The sequence below is a fragment of the Kogia breviceps genome, chromosome 3 (assembly GCF_026419965.1).
Source record: "Kogia breviceps isolate mKogBre1 chromosome 3, mKogBre1 haplotype 1, whole genome shotgun sequence".
Lineage (NCBI taxonomy): Eukaryota > Metazoa > Chordata > Mammalia > Artiodactyla > Physeteridae > Kogia > Kogia breviceps.
The window spans coordinates 130,491,624-130,504,626 of record NC_081312.1 but is presented as its reverse complement, the minus strand read 5'-3'; positions in this window follow the sequence as shown (position 1 = coordinate 130,504,626).

Sequence of the window (13,003 nt, the reverse complement as noted above, 5' to 3'; positions counted from 1 at the left end):
AGAAACAAGCAGGGCAAAACAGAGAGAACTTCTTCCAAAATGCGTTCAGGGACTGGCATGCAACCAGGATTGACCACATCTACAGCCCCAGCGGCAGAAGACATAAGGCTGGACACTCTTGGGGCTGAGACGATTGGTGAGGTTGGGAAAGCAAATGCAGACCCTTGAAAGGAATCCTGCGTGCTCCCCATTCCATGGGTCCCAACTCTCCAGGTTCAACGCAATCTTCCGACAGCGAAAGCACTCATTGGAAACCCAGCGGATGCTACACCGTGGGATCGGGAAAGCTTTCTGAAACTCACCTCAGTTTTCATCTCCTGGTGCTCGTGTTCTCCATTCAGGCCCCCTTACTAACAATCTCCCCACTTGGAGACTCGGCGCCTTTCCATGCCTCTTTCGTACCGTCTGCAATTTGTCCGCAGGATGAACTGCAAGAGGGGGAACCAATGAGAGACTCGCTGGAGGTGTTTGGTCGGGCACATGTCACTCTCATTTCCCATCACGAAGAAGAATTCACCAGCGGTTCAGCCTGCCACCCCGGATCGACAATAGGGCGTGAAGCCATCCAGCCGTGTTGCGTCCCACTCACAAAAAAGCGACTTGGGAAATGGAGCTCAGGGGCACTGCACTTCCCAAACCTGCAGAGTTCTAAACGATAACTATCGCCCCAAAATATATTGAGGTCAGGCTACGAAGAGGCGCTGAACGCAAGGCAGAACTGCAGGAAACGGATGTCAACGGGTACATCGGAATGGCCCCGATAGCACATGAAAAGCGCCAGAACGTGGACAATGATGCGGTTGGCCAAAAAGGGCGTATGCGTTTTTTCCTGAATATATTCAGGAAAAAACGCATACGCCCTTTTTGGCCAACCAAGCAACCTGGGAGAGCAAATCAGCACTACAAAGAAATCTCTCGCCCCCCCCCCCCCGGGGCAAAAGGGCCAGGCGAAAAAAGTCTAAAAACCAGAAAGGCAGGACAGGCCACGGAGTCAAGGGAGCCTTGTTAAGCTGATGGGCGGGATGTCAATGGCCAACAGCCAATCTTCACAAGTGTATCCTCTTTCCCAAACCATGTAAAACACAGAACCACAGAGCATAGGGCACTTCCACACATGGGCGTTGACCTTGGGAAAATCAAAAAATCAACCAGACACAGGGACCCCAAAGTTGAGGGCTGCTGTTTTGACAAGAACCTCCACTCTGGTACACGTTTCATATCCCAGGAAAGAGCCAAGTGGACAAAGACGAGTGGACAAGTGGACAAAGACAAGTGGACAAGTGGACAAAGACAAGTGGACAAGTGGACAAGTGGTGCTACGTAGGTCCAATGGAGTGTCACTCAGCCATGAAATCCACGTCATGAGGCTGGTAGCAGCATCCTGAGTGGATTTAGGTACGATCATCCTCAGTGAAATAAGTCCCACAAAAAAAGAAACTTATGATATCACTTATCGAGGGAATGTAAAAATCGCTCCCCATGCACGGAATCCCCAAACAGAACAGAGTCACGCTTTTAGAAAACACACTTATGCCTGCTTCAGGGGAAAGGTGAGGTGGGGTGACGCATAAAACTCGAGTTTGAAATGAGCACACATACCCTTCCGAAAACCGAATATGGAATGGACACGACCTACTCCTTGCTCAATCAACTGGACTCACCAGACCCTGTTCATCGCACAAGTATCTATCCGACTAGTAAGCATCTTAAAAGCTAAGTCTTGATATCTCTGTGTAAGTGCATCAAGTGTGTGTAAAGCGGCCTAAAACCAGCAGGGAAAATCAGCTCAGACCCATTCTGAGGATACATTTCCAACATAAAGAAGAAACAAGCAGGGCAAAACAGAGAGAACTTCTTCCAAAATGCGTTCAGGGACTGGCATGCAACCAGGATTGACCACATCTACAGCCCCAGCGGCAGAAGACATAAGGCTGGACACTCTTGGGGCTGAGACGATTGGTGAGGTTGGGAAAGCAAATGCAGACCCTTGAAAGGAATCCTGCGTGCTCCCCATTCCATGGGTCCCAACTCTCCAGGTTCAACGCAATCTTCCGACAGCGAAAGCACTCATTGGAAACCCAGCGGATGCTACACCGTGGGATCGGGAAAGCTTTCTGAAACTCACCTCAGTTTTCATCTCCTGGTGCTCGTGTTCTCCATTCAGGCCCCCTTACTAACAATCTCCCCACTTGGAGACTCGGCGCCTTTCCATGCCTCTTTCGTACCGTCTGCAATTTGTCCGCAGGATGAACTGCAAGAGGGGGAATCAATGAGAGACTCGCTGGAGGTGTTTGGTCGGGCACATGTCACTCTCATTTCCCATCACGAAGAAGAATTCACCAGCGGTTCAGCCTGCCACCCCGGATCGACAATAGGGCGTGAAGCCATCCAGCCGTGTTGCGTCCCACTCACAAAAAAGCGACTTGGGAAATGGAGCTCAGGGGCACTGCACTTCCCAAACCTGCAGAGTTCAAAACGATAACTATCGCCCCAAAATATATTGAGGTCAGGCTACGAAGAGGCGCTGAACGCAAGGCAGAACTGCAGGAAACGGATGTCAACGGGTACATCGGAATGGCCCCGATAGCACATGAAAAGCGCCAGAACGTGGACAATGATGCGGTTGGCCAAAAAGGGCGTATGCGTTTTTTCCTGAATATATTCAGGAAAAAACGCATACGCCCTTTTTGGCCAACCAAGCAACCTGGGAGAGCAAATCAGCACTACAAAGAAATCTCTCGCCCCCCCCCCCGGGGCAAAAGGGCCAGGCGAAAAAAGTCTAAAAACCAGAAAGGCAGGACAGGCCACGGAGTCAAGGGAGCCTTGTTAAGCTGATGGGCGGGATGTCAATGGCCAACAGCCAATCTTCACAAGTGTATCCTCTTTCCCAAACCATGTAAAACACAGAACCACAGAGCATAGGGCACTTCCACACATGGGCGTTGACCTTGGGAAAATCAAAAAATCAACCAGACACAGGGACCCCAAAGTTGAGGGCTGCTGTCTTGACAAGAACCTCCACTCCGGTACACGTTTCATATCGCAGGAAAGAGCCAAGTGGACAAAGACGAGTGGACAAGTGGACAAAGACAAGTGGACAAGTGGACAAGTGGTGCTACGTAGGTCCAATGGAGTGTCACTCAGCCATGAAATCCACGTCATGAGGCTGGTAGCAGCATCCTGAGTGGATTTAGGTACGATCATCCTCAGTGAAATAAGTCCCACAAAAAAATAAACTTATGATATCACTTATCGAGGGAATGTAAAAATCGCTCCCCATGCACGGAATCCCCAAACAGAACAGAGTCACGCTTTTAGAAAACACACTTATGCCTGCTTCAGGGGAAAGGTGAGGTGGGGTGACGCATAAAACTCGAGTTTGAAATGAGCACAGATACCCTTCCGAAAACCGAATATGGAATGGACACGACCTACTCCTTGCTCAATCAACTGGACTCACCAGACCCTGTTCGTCGCACAAGTATCTATCCGACTAGTAAGCATCTTAAAAGCTAAGTCTTGATATCTCTGTGTAAGTGCATCAAGTGTGTGTAAAGCGGCCTAAAACCAGCAGGGAAAATCAGCTCAGACCCATTCTGAGGATACATTTCCAACATAAAGAAGAAACAAGCAGGGCAAAACAGAGAGAACTTCTTCCAAAATGCGTTCAGGGACTGGCATGCAACCAGGATTGACCACATCTACAGCCCCAGCGGCAGAAGACATAAGGCTGGACACTCTTGGGGCTGAGACGATTGGTGAGGTTGGGAAAGCAAATGCAGACCCTTGAAAGGAATCCTGCGTGCTCCCCATTCCATGGGTCCCAACTCTCCAGGTTCAACGCAATCTTCCGACAGCGAAAGCACTCATTGGAAACCCAGCGGATGCTACACCGTGGGATCGGGAAAGCTTTCTGAAACTCACCTCAGTTTTCATCTCCTGGTGCTCGTGTTCTCCATTCAGGCCCCCTTACTAACAATCTCCCCACTTGGAGACTCGGCGCCTTTCCATGCCTCTTTCGTACCGTCTGCAATTTGTCCGCAGGATGAACTGCAAGAGGGGGAACCAATGAGAGACTCGCTGGAGGTGTTTGGTCGGGCACATGTCACTCTCATTTCCCATCACGAAGAAGAATTCACCAGCGGTTCAGCCTGCCACCCCGGATCGACAATAGGGCGTGAAGCCATCCAGCCGTGTTGCGTCCCACTCACAAAAAAGCGACTTGGGAAATGGAGCTCAGGGGCACTGCACTTCCCAAACCTGCAGAGTTCTAAACGATAACTATCGCCCCAAAATATATTGAGGTCAGGCTACGAAGAGGCGCTGAACGCAAGGCAGAACTGCAGGAAACGGATGTCAACGGCTACATCGGAATGGCCCCGATAGCACATGAAAAGCGCCAGAACGTGGACAATGATGCGGTTGGCCAAAAAGGGCGTATGCGTTTTTTCCTGAATATATTCAGGAAAAAACGCATACGCCCTTTTTGGCCAACCAAGCAACCTGGGAGAGCAAATCAGCACTACAAAGAAATCTCTCGCCCCCCCCCCGGGGCAAAAGGGCCAGGCGAAAAAAGTCTAAAAACCAGAAAGGCAGGACAGGCCACGGAGTCAAGGGAGCCTTGTTAAGCTGATGGGCGGGATGTCAATGGCCAACAGCCAATCTTCACAAGTGTATCCTCTTTCCCAAACCATGTAAAACACAGAACCACAGAGCATAGGGCACTTCCACACATGGGCGTTGACCTTGGGAAAATCAAAAAATCAACCAGACACAGGGACCCCAAAGTTGAGGGCTGCTGTCTTGACAAGAACCTCCACTCCGGTACACGTTTCATATCCCAGGAAAGAGCCAAGTGGACAAAGACGAGTGGACAAGTGGACAAAGACAAGTGGACAAGTGGACAAGTGGTGCTACGTAGGTCCAATGGAGTGTCACTCAGCCATGAAATCCACGTCATGAGGCTGGTAGCAGCATCCTGAGTGGATTTAGGTACGATCATCCTCAGTGAAATAAGTCCCACAAAAAAATAAACTTATGATATCACTTATCGAGGGAATGTAAAAATCGCTCCCCATGCACGGAATCCCCAAACAGAACAGAGTCACGCTTTTAGAAAACACACTTATGCCTGCTTCAGGGGAAAGGTGAGGTGGGGTGACGCATAAAACTCGAGTTTGAAATGAGCACAGATACCCTTCCGAAAACCGAATATGGAATGGACACGACCTACTCCTTGCTCAATCAACTGGACTCACCAGACCCTGTTCGTCGCACAAGTATCTATCCGACTAGTAAGCATCTTAAAAGCTAAGTCTTGATATCTCTGTGTAAGTGCATCAAGTGTGTGTAAAGCGGCCTAAAACCAGCAGGGAAAATCAGCTCAGACCCATTCTGAGGATACATTTCCAACATAAAGAAGAAACAAGCAGGGCAAAACAGAGAGAACTTCTTCCAAAATGCGTTCAGGGACTGGCATGCAACCAGGATTGACCACATCTACAGCCCCAGCGGCAGAAGACATAAGGCTGGACACTCTTGGGGCTGAGACGATTGGTGAGGTTGGGAAAGCAAATGCAGACCCTTGAAAGGAATCCTGCGTGCTCCCCATTCCATGGGTCCCAACTCTCCAGGTTCAACGCAATCTTCCGACAGCGAAAGCACTCATTGGAAACCCAGCGGATGCTACACCGTGGGATCGGGAAAGCTTTCTGAAACTCACCTCAGTTTTCATCTCCTGGTGCTCGTGTTCTCCATTCAGGCCCCCTTACTAACAATCTCCCCACTTGGAGACTCGGCGCCTTTCCATGCCTCTTTCGTACCGTCTGCAATTTGTCCGCAGGATGAACTGCAAGAGGGGGAACCAATGAGAGACTCGCTGGAGGTGTTTGGTCGGGCACATGTCACTCTCATTTCCCATCACGAAGAAGAATTCACCAGCGGTTCAGCCTGCCACCCCGGATCGACAATAGGGCGTGAAGCCATCCAGCCGTGTTGCGTCCCACTCACAAAAAAGCGACTTGGGAAATGGAGCTCAGGGGCACTGCACTTCCCAAACCTGCAGAGTTCTAAACGATAACTATCGCCCCAAAATATATTGAGGTCAGGCTACGAAGAGGCGCTGAACGCAAGGCAGAACTGCAGGAAACGGATGTCAACGGCTACATCGGAATGGCCCCGATAGCACATGAAAAGCGCCAGAACGTGGACAATGATGCGGTTGGCCAAAAAGGGCGTATGCGTTTTTTCCTGAATATATTCAGGAAAAAACGCATACGCCCTTTTTGGCCAACCAAGCAACCTGGGAGAGCAAATCAGCACTACAAAGAAATCTCTCGCCCCCCCCCGGGGCAAAAGGGCCAGGCGAAAAAAGTCTAAAAACCAGAAAGGCAGGACAGGCCACGGAGTCAAGGGAGCCTTGTTAAGCTGATGGGCGGGATGTCAATGGCCAACAGCCAATCTTCACAAGTGTATCCTCTTTCCCAAACCATGTAAAACACAGAACCACAGAGCATAGGGCACTTCCACACATGGGCGTTGACCTTGGGAAAATCAAAAAATCAACCAGACACAGGGACCCCAAAGTTGAGGGCTGCTGTCTTGACAAGAACCTCCACTCCGGTACACGTTTCATATCCCAGGAAAGAGCCAAGTGGACAAAGACGAGTGGACAAGTGGACAAAGACAAGTGGACAAGTGGACAAGTGGTGCTACGTAGGTCCAATGGAGTGTCACTCAGCCATGAAATCCACGTCATGAGGCTGGTAGCAGCATCCTGAGTGGATTTAGGTACGATCATCCTCAGTGAAATAAGTCCCACAAAAAAAGAAACTTATGATATCACTTATCGAGGGAATGTAAAAATCGCTCCCCATGCACGGAATCCCCAAACAGAACAGAGTCACGCTTTTAGAAAACACACTTATGCCTGCTTCAGGGGAAAGGTGAGGTGGGGTGACGCATAAAACTCGAGTTTGAAATGAGCACAGATACCCTTCCGAAAACCGAATATGGAATGGACACGACCTACTCCTTGCTCAATCAACTGGACTCACCAGACCCTGTTCGTCGCACAAGTATCTATCCGACTAGTAAGCATCTTAAAAGCTAAGTCTTGATATCTCTGTGTAAGTGCATCAAGTGTGTGTAAAGCGGCCTAAAACCAGCAGGGAAAATCAGCTCAGACCCATTCTGAGGATACATTTCCAACATAAAGAAGAAACAAGCAGGGCAAAACAGAGAGAACTTCTTCCAAAATGCGTTCAGGGACTGGCATGCAACCAGGATTGACCACATCTACAGCCCCAGCGGCAGAAGACATAAGGCTGGACACTCTTGGGGCTGAGACGATTGGTGAGGTTGGGAAAGCAAATGCAGACCCTTGAAAGGAATCCTGCGTGCTCCCCATTCCATGGGTCCCAACTCTCCAGGTTCAACGCAATCTTCCGACAGCGAAAGCACTCATTGGAAACCCAGCGGATGCTACACCGTGGGATCGGGAAAGCTTTCTGAAACTCACCTCAGTTTTCATCTCCTGGTGCTCGTGTTCTCCATTCAGGCCCCCTTACTAACAATCTCCCCACTTGGAGACTCGGCGCCTTTCCATGCCTCTTTCGTACCGTCTGCAATTTGTCCGCAGGATGAACTGCAAGAGGGGGAACCAATGAGAGACTCGCTGGAGGTGTTTGGTCGGGCACATGTCACTCTCATTTCCCATCACGAAGAAGAATTCACCAGCGGTTCAGCCTGCCACCCCGGATCGACAATAGGGCGTGAAGCCATCCAGCCGTGTTGCGTCCCACTCACAAAAAAGCGACTTGGGAAATGGAGCTCAGGGGCACTGCACTTCCCAAACCTGCAGAGTTCTAAACGATAACTATCGCCCCAAAATATATTGAGGTCAGGCTACGAAGAGGCGCTGAACGCAAGGCAGAACTGCAGGAAACGGATGTCAACGGCTACATCGGAATGGCCCCGATAGCACATGAAAAGCGCCAGAACGTGGACAATGATGCGGTTGGCCAAAAAGGGCGTATGCGTTTTTTCCTGAATATATTCAGGAAAAAACGCATACGCCCTTTTTGGCCAACCAAGCAACCTGGGAGAGCAAATCAGCACTACAAAGAAATCTCTCGCCCCCCCCCCCGGGGCAAAAGGGCCAGGCGAAAAAAGTCTAAAAACCAGAAAGGCAGGACAGGCCACGGAGTCAAGGGAGCCTTGTTAAGCTGATGGGCGGGATGTCAATGGCCAACAGCCAATCTTCACAAGTGTATCCTCTTTCCCAAACCATGGAAAACACAGAACCACAGAGCATAGGGCACTTCCACACATGGGCGTTGACCTTGGGAAAATCAAAAAATCAACCAGACACAGGGACCCCAAAGTTGAGGGCTGCTGTCTTGACAAGAACCTCCACTCCGGTACACGTTTCATATCCCAGGAAAGAGCCAAGTGGACAAAGACGAGTGGACAAGTGGACAAAGACAAGTGGACAAGTGGACAAGTGGTGCTACGTAGGTCCAATGGAGTGTCACTCAGCCATGAAATCCACGTCATGAGGCTGGTAGCAGCATCCTGAGTGGATTTAGGTACGATCATCCTCAGTGAAATAAGTCCCACAAAAAAAGAAACTTATGATATCACTTATCGAGGGAATGTAAAAATCGCTCCCCATGCACTGAATCCCCAAACAGAACAGAGTCACGCTTTTAGAAAACACACTTATGCCTGCTTCAGGGGAAAGGTGAGGTGGGGTGACGCATAAAACTCGAGTTTGAAATGAGCACAGATACCCTTCCGAAAACCGAATATGGAATGGACACGACCTACTCCTTGCTCAATCAACTGGACTCACCAGACCCTGTTCGTCGCACAAGTATCTATCCGACTAGTAAGCATCTTAAAAGCTAAGTCTTGATATCTCTGTGTAAGTGCATCAAGTGTGTGTAAAGCGGCCTAAAACCAGCAGGGAAAATCAGCTCAGACCCATTCTGAGGATACATTTCCAACATAAAGAAGAAACAAGCAGGGCAAAACAGAGAGAACTTCTTCCAAAATGCGTTCAGGGACTGGCATGCAACCAGGATTGACCACATCTACAGCCCCAGCGGCAGAAGACATAAGGCTGGACACTCTTGGGGCTGAGACGATTGGTGAGGTTGGGAAAGCAAATGCAGACCCTTGAAAGGAATCCTGCGTGCTCCCCATTCCATGGGTCCCAACTCTCCAGGTTCAACGCAATCTTCCGACAGCGAAAGCACTCATTGGAAACCCAGCGGATGCTACACCGTGGGATCGGGAAAGCTTTCTGAAACTCACCTCAGTTTTCATCTCCTGGTGCTCGTGTTCTCCATTCAGGCCCCCTTACTAACAATCTCCCCACTTGGAGACTCGGCGCCTTTCCATGCCTCTTTCGTACCGTCTGCAATTTGTCCGCAGGATGAACTGCAAGAGGGGGAACCAATGAGAGACTCGCTGGAGGTGTTTGGTCGGGCACATGTCACTCTCATTTCCCATCACGAAGAAGAATTCACCAGCGGTTCAGCCTGCCACCCCGGATCGACAATAGGGCGTGAAGCCATCCAGCCGTGTTGCGTCCCACTCACAAAAAAGCGACTTGGGAAATGGAGCTCAGGGGCACTGCACTTCCCAAACCTGCAGAGTTCTAAACGATAACTATCGCCCCAAAATATATTGAGGTCAGGCTACGAAGAGGCGCTGAACGCAAGGCAGAACTGCAGGAAACGGATGTCAACGGCTACATCGGAATGGCCCCGATAGCACATGAAAAGCGCCAGAACGTGGACAATGATGCGGTTGGCCAAAAAGGGCGTATGCGTTTTTTCCTGAATATATTCAGGAAAAAACGCATACGCCCTTTTTGGCCAACCAAGCAACCTGGGAGAGCAAATCAGCACTACAAAGAAATCTCTCGCCCCCCCCCCCGGGGCAAAAGGGCCAGGCGAAAAAAGTCTAAAAACCAGAAAGGCAGGACAGGCCACGGAGTCAAGGGAGCCTTGTTAAGCTGATGGGCGGGATGTCAATGGCCAACAGCCAATCTTCACAAGTGTATCCTCTTTCCCAAACCATGGAAAACACAGAACCACAGAGCATAGGGCACTTCCACACATGGGCGTTGACCTTGGGAAAATCAAAAAATCAACCAGACACAGGGACCCCAAAGTTGAGGGCTGCTGTCTTGACAAGAACCTCCACTCCGGTACACGTTTCATATCCCAGGAAAGAGCCAAGTGGACAAAGACGAGTGGACAAGTGGACAAAGACAAGTGGACAAGTGGACAAGTGGTGCTACGTAGGTCCAATGGAGTGTCACTCAGCCATGAAATCCACGTCATGAGGCTGGTAGCAGCATCCTGAGTGGATTTAGGTACGATCATCCTCAGTGAAATAAGTCCCACAAAAAAAGAAACTTATGATATCACTTATCGAGGGAATGTAAAAATCGCTCCCCATGCACTGAATCCCCAAACAGAACAGAGTCACGCTTTTAGAAAACACACTTATGCCTGCTTCAGGGGAAAGGTGAGGTGGGGTGACGCATAAAACTCGAGTTTGAAATGAGCACAGATACCCTTCCGAAAACCGAATATGGAATGGACACGACCTACTCCTTGCTCAATCAACTGGACTCACCAGACCCTGTTCGTCGCACAAGTATCTATCCGACTAGTAAGCATCTTAAAAGCTAAGTCTTGATATCTCTGTGTAAGTGCATCAAGTGTGTGTAAAGCGGCCTAAAACCAGCGGGGAAAATCAGCTCAGACCCCTTCTGAGGATACATTTCCAACATAAAGAAGAAACAAGCAGGGCAAAACAGAGAGAACTTCTTCCAAAATGCGTTCAGGGACTGGCATGCAACCAGGATTGACCACATCTACAGCCCCAGCGGCAGAAGTCATAAGGCTGGACACTCTTGGGGCTGAGACGATTGGTGAGGTTGGGAAAGCAAATGCAGACCCTTGAAAGGAATCCTGCGTGCTCCCCATTCCATGGGTCCCAACTCTCCAGGTTCAACGCAATCTTCCGACAGCGAAAGCACTCATTGGAAACCCAGCGGATGCTACACCGTGGGATCGGGAAAGCTTTCTGAAACTCACCTCAGTTTTCATCTCCTGGTGCTCGTGTTCTCCATTCAGGCCCCCTTACTAACAATCTCCCCACTTGGAGACTCGGCGCCTTTCCATGCCTCTTTCGTACCGTCTGCAATTTGTCCGCAGGATGAACTGCAAGAGGGGGAACCAATGAGAGACTCGCTGGAGGTGTTTGGTCGGGCACATGTCACTCTCATTTCCCATCACGAAGAAGAATTCACCAGCGGTTCAGCCTGCCACCCCGGATCGACAATAGGGCGTGAAGCCATCCAGCCGTGTTGCGTCCCACTCACAAAAAAGCGACTTGGGAAATGGAGCTCAGGGGCACTGCACTTCCCAAACCTGCAGAGTTCTAAACGATAACTATCGCCCCAAAATATATTGAGGTCAGGCTACGAAGAGGCGCTGAACGCAAGGCAGAACTGCAGGAAACGGATGTCAACGGGTACATCGGAATGGCCCCGATAGCACATGAAAAGCGCCAGAACGTGGACAATGATGCGGTTGGCCAAAAAGGGCGTATGCGTTTTTTCCTGAATATATTCAGGAAAAAACGCATACGCCCTTTTTGGCCAACCAAGCAACCTGGGAGAGCAAATCAGCACTACAAAGAAATCTCTCGCCCCCCCCCCCGGGGCAAAAGGGCCAGGCGAAAAAAGTCTAAAAACCAGAAAGGCAGGACAGCCCACGGAGTCAAGGGAGCCTTGTTAAGCTGATGGGCGGGATGTCAATGGCCAACAGCCAATCTTCACAAGTGTATCCTCTTTCCCAAACCATGTAAAACACAGAACCACAGAGCATAGGGCACTTCCACACATGGGCGTTGACCTTGGGAAAATCAAAAAATCAACCAGACACAGGGACCCCAAAGTTGAGGGCTGCTGTCTTGACAAGAACCTCCACTCCGGTACACGTTTCATATCCCAGGAAAGAGCCAAGTGGACAAAGACGAGTGGACAAGTGGACAAAGACAAGTGGACAAGTGGACAAGTGGTGCTACGTAGGTCCAATGGAGTGTCACTCAGCCATGAAATCCACGTCATGAGGCTGGTAGCAGCATCCTGAGTGGATTTAGGTACGATCATCCTCAGTGAAATAAGTCCCACAAAAAAAGAAACTTATGATATCACTTATCGAGGGAATGTAAAAATCGCTCCCCATGCACTGAATCCCCAAACAGAACAGAGTCACGCTTTTAGAAAACACACTTATGCCTGCTTCAGGGGAAAGGTGAGGTGGGGTGACGCATAAAACTCGAGTTTGAAATGAGCACAGATACCCTTCCGAAAACCGAATATGGAATGGACACGACCTACTCCTTGCTCAATCAACTGGACTCACCAGACCCTGTTCGTCGCACAAGTATCTATCCGACTAGTAAGCATCTTAAAAGCTAAGTCTTGATATCTCTGTGTAAGTGCATCAAGTGTGTGTAAAGCGGCCTAAAACCAGCAGGGAAAATCAGCTCAGACCCATTCTGAGGATACATTTCCAACATAAAGAAGAAACAAGCAGGGCAAAACAGAGAGAACTTCTTCCAAAATGCGTTCAGGGACTGGCATGCAACCAGGATTGACCACATCTACAGCCCCAGCGGCAGAAGACATAAGGCTGGACACTCTTGGGGCTGAGACGATTGGTGAGGTTGGGAAAGCAAATGCAGACCCTTGAAAGGAATCCTGCGTGCTCCCCATTCCATGGGTCCCAACTCTCCAGGTTCAACGCAATCTTCCGACAGCGAAAGCACTCATTGGAAACCCAGCGGATGCTACACCGTGGGATCGGGAAAGCTTTCTGAAACTCACCTCAGTTTTCATCTCCTGGTGCTCGTGTTCTCCATTCAGGCCCCCTTACTAACAATCTCCCCACTTGGAGACTCGGCGCCTTTCCAT